Source organism: Leuciscus leuciscus (genome assembly GCF_965113295.1).
Source record: "Leuciscus leuciscus genome assembly, chromosome: 12".
In the NCBI taxonomy this organism is placed as follows: domain Eukaryota; kingdom Metazoa; phylum Chordata; class Actinopteri; order Cypriniformes; family Leuciscidae; genus Leuciscus; species Leuciscus leuciscus.
The window spans coordinates 12,591,812-12,608,810 of NC_138736.1; the positions used below are offsets into that span (position 1 = coordinate 12,591,812).

Genomic DNA, 16,999 nt, shown 5'->3' on the forward strand with positions numbered 1-16,999 from the left:
AAGCCAATGGCAACAAAGGTGGAAAAAGGCGACGGTGGCAAGGAACCAAAACTCCATCAGGTGGCAGAATGGAGAAAAAACCTTGGGAGAACCCAGGCTTAGTCAGGGGGCCAGTTCCCCTCTGGCCAATGAACAAACAGTGTATGATTATGATTCAGGCAGCATTACAGGTCAGAAGTCAGATTGGTTTGGAACAATCAGAATATTATCCAGTTCCATCTGGTTGAAGATCGGAGTCACGCCGGTATGGTGATGTGTTTGTTGAGGATCATTCCCGATGGCTGTCGTGTCGGGGAGAATCTAGTTGACACAATCTCTGCTGACACTTCAGGGATGCGTTGTGGTCATGTCTAGGTCCTCCATCTGGTCTGGATACGGCCCGGAACCGGCTGACTACATCATGCATTGTGGTCGTGTCCAGGCGCAGGAATGTATAATTTTCTATGTGTATGCCAGGTTAAAGAGATGTTTTTAGTCTAGATTTAAACTGACAGAGTGTGTCTGCTTCCCGGACAATGTTAGGAAGACTGTTCCAGAGTTTAGGTGCTAAATAGGAAAAGGATCTACCGCCAGCAGTCTATTTTGATATTCTAGGTATTATCAACTGGCCAGAGTTTTGAGATCGCAATAGATGTGAAGGACTAATGCGTTTAGAGCTCGCTCAAGTACTGGGGAGCTAAACCATTTAGTACTTTGTAAGTAATCAGCAATAGTTTAAAATGTATACGATATTTAATATGGAGCCAATGCAGTGTTGCCAGAACCGGGCTAATATGGTCATACTTCCTGGTTCTAGCAAGAACTCTAGCTGCTGCGTTTTGGACCAGCTGTAGTTTGTTTATTATGCGTTCAGGGCAACCACCCATATCATTTTGTGCACAATGACTTGAATACCCATCTTCTTCTTAATTAATAATTACTGAATTTTAAATCAGAACAGCAGCCCTAATGATATAATGAAAACAAATTAAATGGATGAAATTCTTTAAAATAAAAGTCTTCAGTTGTTTGTCATAATTTGTTATAGTATAACAGCATAATATAATAATATTGCCTTTTTAAATAATATATTAATAAATAATAATAATAATATGTTATACAGTTTTTTTCAAAACCATATGAAACCAACATAACAGATTTCATAATAAACTTTAATATGACATTCAGTGTGAAATGTCATTATAAAAAAAAACAAAAAAAAAAAAACATCTGTTTTACACATGAGGGGGAATAAAAAAAGTGATGGACTGCATTTGGCTGCAGTGTGAATGTAGCCATAGTCATCTGCGCTCTACTCATATAAAGTAATTAAGAATTTGTGTGTAAAAAGAAGTGCTAAATCTGTCACTTGTGAAGTGCAGTGCTTGTAGTGGTTTGTCAGTGGAGCCTTTTACTTTGGAAATAATGGTCTTAAGCTCATAGCCTTTAATTCATTAGTGGCACCTAATACCTTCAGTTGCTTCATCAATATTCACTAATTGGTTTTAAAACTTCTCATGGAGTCTGTGCTGACATTATTGGATGAAGTTGTTCTTCAGTCGGCTTTAACATTTGTATTCCTAATGCTGCAGTTCCGCCGACTTCTCTTAGAGAATCTGAAGAGTGTTGGCGCCATTTACCCTTTTTACTTGTCTTTTCTTTAATTAATCCCTTTCTAACTGTGGTGTGCAAAGAGAATCCTGTCTCATTAAGTGTCTAAATTCATGTGGCAGACTTGTGCTTTTATAAAAGGTACCAATCAAGGGTGTTAGAATGGTGCACTGTGCTTTTATTATAAGAATCTAATGCATCACTGTTGGCTTTTCAGCACAGTGTGTAATGGCCAACTACGGCTCATGTGCTCTGGAGTAAGTGCAGTCATAGCTGATTGCTTACTAGCTAAAGGGGACAAACCGAGCTCTGCTTAATACAAAGTTTACTTTAGCATTGATGAGGTTTATGACCTCAAGGAACTCGGCCACACATTAAATCTTTGATTCACTGCGCTGTACTGTGAACAGTTTGTACTCGTGTTGTACTCCTCTAGGTGACTAGTTGGAGATCAAGCTGCATTTACTCAGCCTGGGCAAGTCCAGCTCAGTCATGTTGACTTGATCTATGAAAAATAATGAAACGTGGTGCTAGACCATTAGTCATTTTGATGGAGTGTGTTGACATTGTAGTGTCTGTACCAGTGGCTTTCGCTCCTGGTCCTTAGGACCCACAGCACTGCTCATTTTGTATGTCTCCGTCATCTGACATCAGTTCATGGAGCTCTCTGATACAAACTGATGATGGTCTGAGACTATTGAAAATCCTTCTTCCTTGCTTTACACACACGCACACGCACACGCACACGCGCACACGCACGCACACACATACACAGTGTTGGGTAGTAACTGATTATATGTAATCTGGATTACGTAATCACATTATTGAAATTAAATAGGCCTACTTGTAGTTCGATTATATTGCATTTTAAAATACTCGTAATCAGACTACAGTATGGATTACATGATTACTTGATATTCACAAAATGGCAGCAAATTATTCATAATTCAATGATTCTCCCTAATTCTCCTAACTTTCTTTTAAAATGTCCTTTCTAAAAAAGCCTATTGCTAATATATATTTTAGTTTTGTGGAATTGCGCACACAAGAACTGCTACTAGTTAGGCAGCTACTGTATAATTAAATAGAATAGAATAGAATAGAATCGAATCGTGCATTTAAATACATTTACATTTTACGTTTATGCATTTGGCAGACGCTTTTATCCAAAGCGACTTACATTGCGTTATTCTATACATTTATACATAGGTATGTGCAATGCCCTGGGATCGAACCCACAACCTTGCGTTGTTAACGCAATGCTCTTACCACTGAGCTACAGGAAAGCTAGCGCTTTCACATGTACGACTGGACACCCAAAGCGCTTTTACAATCAAATCAGGGGATCTCTCCTCAACCACCACCAGTGTGAAGCATCCACTTGGATGATGCGACGGCAGCCACAGTACAACGGCGCCAGTGCGCTCACCACACACCAGCTATAGGTGGAGAGAGGAGAGACGCACAGAGAAACATAGCGCAAACAAGGAAATTCTTTTTAGTGGGTTTTAAAACCCTCGATTTCTGACATAGACAGATGAGCAACTATTTGGATACATTCATCAAAAAAAAAAAAAACAAAAAAAAAAACATTGTTATACAGTCTTTTTGTTTAAATCTCGTTTTCTTGATTTACCATGAGTACCATATTTGTCATGCCTAATATCGATCTATCTCCATTAGGGCTGTCAAAATTGCTCAAAAATGACGTTCGAATATTCCCTCTAAAAAAAAACGCATATATTCGAACATCTGATTGCGTATTTTGTCAATGACGCACATTATGTCAGTAACAGGACAAATTAATACAAATAGACAAAACTACTTGTATAGGTAGTTTATTTAAGTTTAAACATATTTGACAACGTATTAACTACACAAAAACAAGTTAATCACCTAATGGCTAAGGCCGCAGACCTCACTCTCGCTCACTCGCAGGCACTCTTTCTCTCTCTCGCCCTCACCCATGCTGCGTTCACACCAAACGCGAATAGAGCGTCTGGCGCGAGTGATTTCAATGTTAAGTCAATGTAAAGACGCGTTTACGCGCGTCTGGATGTCTTGCGGCGCGAATGAGGCTCCACGCTCTCCGCGCGTCAATTTCGCTTCAAACTTTTGCTTTTGACGCGCGAATGGATTCAAAATGTTCAAGCGTCCAACTAGACGCGGTAGACGCAAATCCGACATTGAACGCTCTGAGCGAGCTGTGCTGTGGTAAACATAGAACTTTTCCTTGACATGAAACGTTAAATAATCAAACCAGTGGAAGCCTGCAGTGCATGAAACTGCTGTATCTAACCTACCTTATTCATGCAATATCTATTCAGTCAGTACAGTAGCCTACACTTTAGTAATGTTTCTGTTTAACGTTAACGCCTGTGACCTGTCCCTGACCCCTCAGGCAGCGCGCCCACTCGCAAAGCAGACAGCCGCGCCTCTGCTACCGCGGGCGTTTTTCCACATTCGAATATTAATTTTCACATTCGAAATTCAGTTTTTTAAAACCATTCGAATATATATTCGAATTTAGAATATTCGTTGACAGCCCTAATCTCCATGCAGTGTGCAACAAGTGTCTCTCTGAGCAAATGCAAAAATAGAAGCTTCTCTGAGGAAATGCAGAGTAGCATTATAACAACTTTCCACACACTCAAATGCATCTAAGATGATAAAACAGTGCTGCGTTACCCCACATACGCATGACCAGAAGAAGCGGAGCAGTCTGCGGCATAATAATAGATCCACTACTCTCGAGCTGTGTGTCGTGCTTGTCTCTCATTAGCAATCGCTCCAGCGGCCTCGTTCAGCTCCAATGGCGTTCGTAACGTTAATAAATCTTAATGCATTACCGGTCATCCATGAATATGATTTCTGCCCGAGTCCTGTTGTATTCTCCACCGGCTGTAAGAGGGGAAGACAACAACTCCCATGATTGCGCGAAATCAAGGCATCATCAAGCTACATCGTTATGAATAAACGACCTCCAGTGGCGAAAAATTACATAGTGTGCCTTTAAGATTTAATTCATCATTAGCTTTTCATCAATTGACGAACGCCCTGCAGTTCCTACTAGGGTGAGAGATATGAACATTTTGGGAGATACCGATAATTCTTTATATTTAAAAGCCGATAACCAATTTATTGGCCGATAAATATAAATCCAAATCCAAATTTTCATAGCGAACAGTGCGTTTTTGAAGCATCTCAGCTAAAGGAAATAATCAATTATTTATCGGTTTTAATATATCGGCCAAATTTTCTTATCGGGCTGATAACAATAACATTAAAAATGAACATATTTCGTCCGATACCGTTATGGTGGCCGATATATTGTGCATCCCTAGTTCTTACGCAAACCCCATTTGAGAGAACTTGTTGATTGTTGTTGATAACAAAGAGTGGAATAAGTTCTTACTTTAGAATTGTTATATCAATATGCTTCAAGATACAGCTAGGTCAAAAGTAATCAAAGTAATCAGACTATATTACATAAAATGTGTAATGAAATAGATCCCATAACTAACTATAAATCTCATCATGCACATTTTGCTGTTCCATGTTTTTGTTCTAGAGTTGAAGTCTAGATTTCTTTAAGCATGAATTAAAAGCAGTAATGAGAATAAGATGTGTGTGCGTAATGAAAATGTCACCATGTAAAAATAAATAAATAAAATCTTTCTCTGGGAAAAACATAATTCGATAAAAATTAAATATGCTCCTATTGTTCTAAATAAAGTTAAAGGGATAGTTCACTTTGAAATAAAATGTTGGTATGTTTTAGCTTACCTCAAGGGCATCCAAGATGTAGGTGTCTTTTTTTCCGCAGTAGTTTCAATTTTGATATTTTTAGGTCAAACCGGTCTTGTCTGTCAGTCATATAATGCAGGTCGATGGTCACTGTCTCAAAGAGCATGCACAGAGTCCAAATTAAAACAATTCCCCATCGTCCAAATTAAACAATTCCCCATCGTAAGTACACATTGATGGCCCAAGACACGAAACGAGCGGTTTGTGTGAGAAAACGAACAGTATTTATATAGTTTTTACCTCTTGAACACAGCTGCGTCCAAATGATCTGAGAGCGCGGGCGGGTATAGATATATACACTAGATGTCGCATTGGCTACGGTTTCGCATTTTTCGCGGAAAAAAAGACACCTACATCTTGGATGCCCTTGAGGTAAGCTAAAACATGCCAAAATTTAATTTCAAAGTGAACTATCCCTTTAAGATAAGCACTAATACTTAAAGTATTCGAATCCTTATTTACTTTATTAATGAACCACTTTTGTGGAAATTCCCTTAAGGTTTTTCAGAATTGGTCCCCATCTGAGGGCAAACATGTCCCCATAAATTAGAAATACGAACACACTCTGACCTACACGTACATACTTTTTACAATTTCTCCTCACATGTATATATGATGATGACTTGTAGTCAACCCGATCTCTTCTAAAACATACTGTACATGCACTCTACATAATATTCTAAGAGAGGGAGAGCAGCATAGTTGAAAGTGTGGTCTAATCCTCTGGCTGATTCCTTGCATGCACATCATTTCTTTCTGACATTGGGCTGACTGGGCAGAAACACATACACAAACTTTCTCACTTGCAGTGTTGGAATTCAGCTAAATAAAGTGTTGTGATGGCACAACCTACAGCGATATTCTGTGCTCAAGACTTTCAGCTTCAGTCAGTTGTTTAAAACATCTATATAACATTTCTTGAACTTCAAAATAACCACATATTTGAGGGAGTATGTATTGCTTTCTGGGGAGAAACTAGAAAGAACTGGAGCCTTATATGATAAGTCAGCATTTATTTTCCTAGCCTGTGGTTTGATGTATGGACTAGATGTTTGATGTATGTGCAAGGTGGACATGTTCCTCATTAATTCTGACGGTATCAAAACACAGGGCGTTAGTGAAGTATGATGAAAATCACCAAACCCCCCCCCCTCCTGCCTGAGTGCAGATCCTAAAGCCGTCCAGTCTGGGGGTGGAATGCAACTTTTGGCAGCGGTAACAGTGGCCGCCTTTGACAAAACACACCCTGTGAACTGCTGCATCTCGCACACTTGCGTTCCTCTCTGAAATATTTCCAGTTCCAGTCAGTTGCCGTTGTCAAACATGATTATTGATTCTAGAGGTCGACCGATATGGTTTTTTTCAGGCCGATGCCGATGCCGATCTTTTGAAATCCGGGTCGGCCGATGGCCGATTAATGCTGCCGATTTATTTTGGCCGATATTTGGCCGATTATGTGCTTGTTTTTAACCTCTATTTGAAAGATAAAATATAACACAAATTATTACTTAAGATCGACAAGATTTCTCAACAAAAACATTTATTGAACACTTGACCAAATCTGCACTTGTTGTGACCTTGAGATATGTTTGGTAATTGTACCTGAATGAATTGAAAATTTATTTGCTACATTTCAGACTAATATATTTGTTTTCCTTAAAATTTTTATTAACAGTAACTTAAACACTTTGCAGTTTGAATGATGTCTTTTATAAACAAAATGACAGAGTATGTTTTTATGTTTCCACTGTTCGATCGCATCCGCGCCTCTCTCTCACACACACACACACACACACACACACACACAAATATAAGTAAACACTTTGCGACTTTAAACACACGCGACTTTTCGATCGCGCCCGCACCCGCGCCCCTCTCTCCCTCTCCCGAGTCTCCCTCTCCCTCTCCCACACACCATATTCCAGCAATGCAATCTTACATCGCAGCCTATTTTTTACAGTCTATGATCGCAACCTGCTTCAGAGCTAAAGCGGGGCTACAGATTAGGTGTCCCCAAAGAACCCGCGTATCTAACAGTAGTTCCGCATTACATGAATTAATTTGCACGCGAGTTTTATTTATTTTTATACCATGTATTCTCCGTGTAAATTTATACACCGAACCGTGACGCCCGTACCGTTTCGGTTCAATACGAATACATGTACCGTTCCACCCCTAGTCTACATTGAAATACAGTCACACATTACACTGTTTGGCCAACATATTAACCGTGTTTAATCCAGCTACTAGTATGCTAAAGTTAACAGCTGACTAGCATCACGTTTCTAACGTCCGTTTTCAGAGCATCCAAGAGAAGCACAGGCATAACAGTAGCACCGAAATGAAGCACAGAAATCCGCATTGATATTCGGTCCGGTAAATAACGGTCGTTAAGGCACCAGTGCCGTATTAGCACCGGGTCTGTCTGTAGCTACCCAACCCTAGCGACGACGCTAGAAAAGCAAAGCCAGCCCTTCACTAACTGATATGGTCACTTTTTTATTACTTATTTCTCTGCATTGAGTGACAACCCTCTCAAATATAAGACACACAAAACAGAACAAATAAAAGTATCAGATTCTCTGTTTGTAAATTGCAAAATTCTTGCTTACTTATTTTGACATGATAGCAACCCTTCTGCTGTGATAATGCAACCTCAACTACGCTATCAATATCCAAAGTAGCCGAACGTCATGTCGCCTATTCATATTTTTTCTCGAAGTTGGCAGTAACATATCAAAAGGTTTTAATTAAATATAAAGGAGTTTTCTCCAAGGAACTTAGCTCCTTCCTTAGGCACTGGATGAGGTCTGCTCACTCTGCTGGAGAATGACTCTAGGCACAGCGTGCGTCGAACACGTGTTCCACAACAACAACAACACTAGGCTGCCCACAGATGCGCCCGCCTAATAATCGGCTTGATATACTGGATATTGGCCGATGCCGATTATGTTAAAAAATTCAAAAAATCGGCCGATTAATCGTCCGACCGATTAATCGGTCGACCCCTAATTGATTCGCAGCTTTTATTTTCATTTCATAGCTCTCTATACCTCCCTTTTCCCCCGCAGACGTATGTTATCCATAAGGCGGCCTCAGTGCTCATGCGGGGAGGTTTCTCATTCAGCAAGGGTCCACACGAGTAATGATGCCTTTATGTTTTACTTGGGCACCGACTTTAAACAAAAATACACAACTTTCTGGCCACCTCACACATGCAAGGGAAGGAGCACACCCACCTCCTCTCACTTTAGCACATGCACAATTCTCAGCATGCTACCGGTTTCATCTACCCCACGCTCATGGGTTTGATGCTAAGCAAGGCATACGTTTATATCTGGTTCTTTTCCTGTGACAGGTCGTAACATAATCTGCAAATTAAAAGCCCTCTGCTTTCTTCATTTCAGCTTTTCAAATAGGTCTTGTTTCATAAGATGACTTGGTAGTAAAAGGAGACATCAACAAACATGGTAGCAACTGAGCCCAGGAGAAATTTTTATCCCTCTGATGTTGCGCTTTCATAGCTTAATGGAATTAATGAATTACTCAGTTAAGAATTAACCTTGTCTCAGATGTTTCTCCTTAAATTCCTTAGGAGAAATATAATGGATACAATTTAGATGGCTAAAAGATGAATGTAGGACAGCTTGGATAATTTGCTATTGAAAATTTGATGAGAAATATGAGTTTATATTGTATTCATAACCCTTGATTTCAGATGACTTGTTGGCAAATAGGACAAATATGTTAAAGTGAAAAAGTGTTAAAAACATTGTTGGGAATGGGATTACTTTGAAAACTCTAGTGGAGGGTTTATTGGGAAGAAAAAGTCTCAATTTGTTCTACATTTTAATTCAATTTCGGTCTGGGACAGACTTTTTGATGCCAAGGTCCCCCAGAAATTGCAAGGGCTCCAATTCCTACAATATACAGGCAGCTGTATATTTTCTTGAATAAAGGCCTATTTATACAGTGTGTGAAAATATTAAGAGTGATATTTGAATCACATTTATAAAGTATTGTATGACATTCATATTGTTACTATATTGTAATTAAATACAGTTTGTGCATTGATAAATCAAATGTCCTGTTTGAAGGTGCGTGCGCGTGTGCGTGTGCACTTGTTACTGTATGTGTGAGTGAGTAATTCACATATAGATCTGACCTTTACATACATGTTATGTCATCGGCTCCCCTGCGAGGCCACAGATATCAGAAAGCGGTGGGTACATTTATAAAGACTGGTACAATCTTGTTTTGTGCTTTCTTACTAGCCTTTCACTGTATACTTCTGTCTTTAGAAACTCTTTTTCCATCCTTTCCCATGACCCCTCTCTAATTCTCTGACCGAAAGCACCTGTGTGGCTTGACGCACCTGTGTGAGCGCTCTGTGTTTGGTAGGTTGTTGTCATGGTGACTGGTCAGATATCTCACTGTGGAGGGCCGCTTGATAGGATCGGCCAAAGTGGACCACCCTCAGGGCAGCATGTGAAAGACCTCATTGTGCCAGGAACCACAACCAAATCTATTTCGCCGTGTGTGGCGGCCCAGCTCAAAGCTGTGACTAAGCGCTCTGTGACTAACCTATTTTCTCTCTCTGTTCACGTATGCTTGTCTGAGGTGTATTGACTGAGCGGGTGTTTTTTTTTTGTATCACCTGACTTCCTGTTCTTAGCATTGACTTTAATACAGTGTCTTTTTAAAGAAGACTCTCAGGACTTAAAGTGACCTCAAACTTCCTGTCATCCTCATACACTTTGGTCATAAACATACTTGCAGTAATGCAACTGCTGATGTGAATGCTTGGCCGATGGTGAATCTAAAAGTGCTCTCATGAAAGTATGATTTCATGACAGTCAAGTCAAGTTCAAGCAGGTTTTAACTTCTGATTGCGATTTTATAATTTGTGGCTGAAATACTTAGTGTTCTAACCTAGAAATCACTTCTTTTTTTTTTCTTTTTTTTTGTAGAGCAACTGTTCTGTAGTCGTGTTGTCACAATACTGGAATTTCCAACTTTGAGACGATACCTTGAAAAATGTTTGATTTACGATACCAGGGGGAAAACTGCATGTATACCACTATAAAGATCATTTAATAGATAATTTTTGATAATTTGGGTAATTTTGTTGTAATAACTTACACAGAGAACTACATTTAACAAAAATAATAATACCAAAAAACAATAATAATATAAGAACAAATAGGCCTAAACAAATTGCCAATGATAGCACAAATAAATACAATAGAATATAGAGACAAATGAAATAAACATGGCTTTTAGATTTTCAAGTGGGTCTAACAGTAGTATTCAGGTAAATACTACAGAAATGAAAGTAATCAAATGTAAAATAATACTGGATAGTTTTCATTGTAAATATTAAATGCAGATTAATGCATAGGATTAAAGTCAAGAGCAGCGAGTGATTTTCTCTTTGTCTTTTGTTCTTTGATTAACATGACAGACAGTCACTGCTGTCACTTTAAGAGTGTATGCGCGGATCCAATATACTGTTACACAACAAGTTTTCTCTTTACTATTGACATTGTAAAACTGAATGTATGTACCTGAATACTAAACAAGACAAGCATTTTGACAATATTGTATGTGTTTGACCGTTTTAGTGCAATAAGTCACAAAACAAGTCAATTGGGTACTAGCAAGCTGTTTGAGAGGGAGCTTTATGAGAGCGCCATATAGATCAGTGGTGCACATGCTTTTGGTGTGGGTGCGAAACCTGCGGGAATTACTAAAATGATGTGCAATATAAACACTATTCAACCAAAGCGAATGAGACGAGTGAGTGACAGGAGGTGGCTGGGTACGTGTCAGTTCGCCATCGGAAAAAAAGAGAGAGCGAGAATGCGCAGCTGGTATCGGTGTATCTATACTGCAGAAAATAAGTATTTGAACCGTTTCAGATTATTCAGTATCGAAACAACAATATTTTTTGACAACAAACTAATCTGTAGATTAGCAGAAACTAGTGGGGGTTTTGAATCATTTGAACACATTCACTAAAAAGATTTCAGATTTTTTTTTTCAAGTGAGTGGCTTTAATGCATGTTATAAATGGAGTCACTGTATTATGCACTCAACCAAACACTGAGACAACCAAACACCAAAACAAGTCTTCTTATTCGTTATAAAAATTTGTGCACCAATATACTAAGAGACTCTAGAAAGTGTGTTTAAGCATCATTAGCATTTCCCCACAAATGATAACAAAGCAGACATGTCTTTTTCTTCTCAATTTTCTCAGCTGCTGGAGCATGCCAAATTGAACGACCATGATCCTGCCTCTCATTATTATATGTAATCCATAAATTAAATTAGAATAAGACACTAACAGGGGTCTTGTCAATCACCAGTAACAACAAAAGCCATCTTTGCACTGTAGACATGTCAGACGCTGCATCTGAAGTGGCATTTAGATTTATTTACATTGACTGTTTAATGCAGTTCAGAGGTGGCATGAATGCATTTACTCTGCAATTACAAATGCGTAAATGGTGTTAGATTGTTTTAAAAACAAAATGTACGGGTGCTGCACTGCTCTCACAGCTGACTTTCCCCTTTTTTTGTTCTGACAATGTATTACTAACATTTAGAAAAATTATGTTTAAAATTTGTGAATCATTTTGAATCTGTAGAAGATATAATCACACTTGAATGCTATCTGTTCATAGTCAGTCTTTAAAGGCAGGAAATCAAAACTGAGAGGCTTCAGTCGGAAAAAAAAAGTGTCAAGTGAATTAATCATTCGTTCACAAACAAAAAGCTACTAGCTGAAATGCTGTCAGTGTGAAAGAACAACTGCAGTCATGCTGCTGCTTCACTTGGTGCTTGTACGTATGGTGTAAAACAGGCCTTTGACTGTCCCCACACACTTACACACACATGCTTTCATTTATTATCATTATTTTCTTTCCCTCTCTGTTTCTTTGTCTTTCTCCCACAATCTCTATCTTTCTCTCTCTCCCCCCACCCCCTCCAGGGTGTTAAGTGAAGAACTTTTGATGTGTGTTTAACTCAAAGATGGCAGGCATCTGGCAAGTGCTTCAAATCATGTGGCTTTTTTTTTGCCCTTTGCAGCTGCTTGCAGGATTACTGTAACTTAAAGCAATGGATATACAGCAGTTGTACACAGTTAGCAGTGATGGAAAGTACATTAGAAAATACTGTTGGCACACAAACCGCAGACAATTCATTGTAAAAATAGCTTGGCACTCATATGCTAATTCCTAAGTAAATTTTCTTGCTTAGCATTTGCATGTGACCAAGTTTCATTATAAATCCGAGTCATTTTGCCTTTTTAATCACAATGTGCCTTTGCTAGAAGCTTGCTTTATTAATTAGCTTGATTATGAGGTCAAGTGGTCTCTTTATGCACTCACTGACTGTGTGAAGGAACTTTGAGAATGCGCTTCAAACGACCTCCTCTGACTGTGGCGGCACGATCTATGAAGAGAAACGTCAGTGCTAAGTGCTGAGAATCCAGTGTCATTCGTTTTAAAGGACCGCTTTACTGCTGAAGGCTGGGAATGCATAATCAGGCTCTTTAAAGAAGTGTTTGGCTGTTGAGCTGGGGGAATGTGGGCTGTCACAGAGCTGCTTTGGTGCCCAGCTCTGCCTCAGCTGTTGACCACTGCCAGCTTGGCCCAGCTCAGGCAGCAGCACAGCTGTGAACTCAGAGAACTGCCATATTTTGATCAATTTCAGCATATGTGCTCTAAAGATACGGTCAGTCCTTGCTGCTCTTTACCTTTGGACTTACCTCCTGGTAAAACAGTGTAATAACACTTAAGGTGCTCAAGCTGTTCACAGTGGTTTTTGCTTGACATTCCTTTGAAACAAGTGTAGTCTTAGTAGAATATTGTTCTTTTTCAGGACATTTGTCTTGTACACAACGCACACAACATGCGACAACAACATTAAAAGGGAAAAATAATAATAATTCGGATTTACTGCACAACACTGGGCCCAGTTGTAGTCCAACTCACATTTACCGACCATAGCTCAGCAAAAATGTGTGTGGCAAAAACCAGTTATTTCAATGGGAATTTCACCTGATGGAGTTCCGGTGGCAAAGAACTTTGACACGTGAATTCGACCAATAGCAAAGTGACCTCTGTGTGGGTGGAGATCCATAGCTTGGAAACAAAGCAAACTTTCGACCAAAAAAAGTACACATCAAAAATGAAAAAATGGCTGTTTGGAAAGCAGTTATTTAGGTTTGTTTGGTAGCCTGAAGAATAAGTTTGGATGTGTATTTTGTTGTCATTTGTCCTGTAATCCAGTAATTCATGGTCCAGTATTCTTTTGCCTGGGACATTTCACTGAGCAACGGTAAAAGTGACTGCACCTTTTAGTCTAACTTTGTAAAAAGTTAGTGTTTTGGTGAAATTTTATAATGAAATTTTAACCCGATCTCATGAAAAATGTTGTATGTATTCTTACAATGTAATTTATATGGAAACATAAGATAAAAAAAAATAAAAAATAAAAATCCACCCCAGTGTGGTGTAAACAGATTGTTTGAAAATGTATAAGTGAGATCATACATATTCATGTAAATTAGCCACCAATTTGCCAAAACAGTAATACTTACAATTTCCCATTAGTGTGTCGACTGTGCCCCGTCAAGCTAGATTTTGAAACGATGTAGGCCTAACTTTTGCTGGTGCAACACTGCAGAAACTCTAGGTCCAAGATGAATTATCTTGATAAGGTGGTTGACTGTTTAGCCTTACACTAAACTAGTCAAAAGTGTTTTAGGCGGATAAAGCTGGTCTCCCAGTCTTGCCTAGCTGGTGTTCAGCTGACAGTCTTCTACAGTCTTCTAGCCTGACCAGAAGAGATGTTTACCAGCCCTAACCAGCTTGACCAAGATGGTCTACCCGTCCAGCCAAGTTCCTACCAGCTGGTAATCTGGTCAATTTCCTGATCCAGTTTTGGATCAATGTAACTAACTACTATCTTAAAGGGGTGATGAACTGAGAAATCAAAAATTCCTTGAGCTTTTGACATATAAGAGATAATCATACTAAAATAATATCCTGTAAGTTTCAGAACTGAAAACTACCTTGTTAATCCAATAAAAGCTTTTATAGACATCAGGCTCAGCAAACGACTCGTTTTTCAAAGTGGGAACTATGACGTCAAAGAGGATAAAACACCGCCTCCACAAAAGAAGATCAACGCCTACTTCAACACGGCCTGTTTAGCCCCGCCCACCGATTCGCCCAAACATGCTAAATAACATAGGACGACATGATAATTGCTAAACCGGATCGAGCTACTTCCAAGCAATATGCTGTTTACTAAATATTGTGCAGTGCCTGTTTGTGGAAGAAGACAGTCTGCATAAGCTTCCTTCGGATTCCAGCATGGTTAAACTTTATTAAATCAGTCAATCACAATTTCCCGACACGGATCTGCCAGCAACATGTAAGTAACCATGTGTATTCTAATGCCTGATCTGCGATCAGTGATTTCTGTGTAATTATTCAAGTTCAGATATTTCTCTTAAAATCGTTCAATACTGTTTATGCATCAGTGACTAAACGATCAACTTCACATAATTTCTCGTAGAATTATGAAAATAATCTTTTTTTAAACTGAAAGCGATCAAAGAACGATCCCGTTCCAATCGCCCAAGCTGTCAATCAAACAGCACAGCGCGAGCCGCGAGAGCTTATCTGGACACTTACCAAACTCGTGATGAAATAATGACACTGTTACACTACACAACGCAGCTCTTACTGTGTATTCACATCGTGTTTGCATTGTGATTTGGTGTAAGCATTTGTGAGAGTGCAAAAATTGCGTTGCAATGATAAGATCTTTATTCACGCGATCAACAGACTGTTCATCATGCTGCAACCTTTCATGTGATGGAATAGATTTAAATATAATGCTTTAAACAATACTTTTCACGATTTGTTAATCTCGATAGCTGTAATAGTAAAAACATAGTAAAAGTTTTCGAGAGAGTTCATGTAATACTAGCTATTTCATATGCAAGCATGTCAGCCAATCACAGCAGTGGGCGTTTGCACTGCAGTCTCACAGCAGACACGCCCCTTAAAACAGAGCGTTCAAATCTGAGGCTGAAATCAGGCTTGGAAAAATGGCTTTTATTTATAAATTATGACAATTTTTGATGTAAAAATCATACTAACATTATAAGGGCACCCCAGGCAACATTATAAAATAATAAAACAATCCAGTTCATGACCCCTTTAAGGCTTTAGAAAGATTGTAAGTTTGTACTGCATCCAGATAGATGTATTTCCACACTGCTTTGAGATGGAATCCTCTATGTAATTTTTATGTCCAATTTAATGTTTGTGTTTTTCAGGGAATCAATTGGCTGTTAGATTCCTCTGCAAAGGTGTGCAACTCTATATCCTATAGATCAGCAAAGTATGGCACAAGGGTCCATTCATAGCCTCAGTTATTAAGCACCGAAATATATTTTGATAGGTGTAAAAGTAGGGTATATTCATAAATAATTACCAGAGAGGCTTTTTCACACTTCCTTTCCTGCTACTGAGTCCTCAGAGAGCACTTGTCAGTGACTTGTGGGTAAACTTAGCTATTGCTGATAGGGAAGAGGTGGGAAAAATTTCAATAGGCAAGTGGCCATGTTCTCTCTCTCTCTCTCTCTCTCTCTCTCTCTCTCTCTCTCTCTCTCTCTCTCTCTCTCTCTCTCTCTCTCTCTCTCTCTCTCTCTCTCTGATGTGTGTGTCCATATTGAGTCATGAGCTCTGCTACAGGGATCAGTAGGGCTGAGGGGGAAAGTCCCGAGTCTTTTCGGTCTGCACCTGGACACACTCACATTCCACAGCCCACTGGCCTGAATGAAGGACCTGTATGAGAGTGTGGGTGGGTGTGTGCTGCAGTTTGTGTCCTGAAATGTAAAGTATGCTAATGCTGTATCCACATGAATCCTAACCACATGAAACAACCTTTGGAATGACATAAATTTAACAGTTCTGTTGATTTTTCTTTTCTTTTTCTCCACCTTAATGTGTGTCTCACTCAGAATGGTCTATTTATACGACCTCTCACCTGTTTTAGCACTAACAGTAGTCATTCAATCATACACACATTTACATAGCTATCTTACTGGAGCGTCATGCAAGCCAAAATTCTGGGGGGGGCACAATCTGAGACGTTGCAATTGTTTTCTGACGGGTGATATGGATCATGTTAGGAGGGGTCAGGGGGTTTCTCCCCTGAATTTTTTTTTAATTCTGGCTGCTAAACATACCATTTCAATGCAGTTTGGGAGGGACAGAAATACCTTAACGGAGCTAGCAGCAACCCTCCTCTATCTGAGGACTAAGTTAAAGTATCTATTTATGTAAAAAAAGTTTATGTAAAAAAAGTTTATGTAAAAGACAGGTTGATGAAAGAACTGTAAGCTCAAATTCAAAAGCTTTTGAAGTCTACTTCATTAAAGCATGTTTACACACACACTTACTGTACACTTAGGCCTACTACACATGATTTTAAAAACAGTACCATTGCAGTTTTTATGTTATGATAATTGGTATGTGACCTAAGAACTATCCTACATTAAAGGTACATAAAG

The 16,999-nt window shown here is 39.1% G+C and overlaps 1 protein-coding gene across 5 annotated transcripts in view; it reads left to right on the forward strand.

The window, feature by feature from the left end:
• The window catches only part of nrsn1l (neurensin 1-like), a 218,430-nt gene that overhangs the window by 7,171 nt on the left and 194,260 nt on the right, over positions 1–16,999 (forward strand). The window lies entirely within an intron of this gene.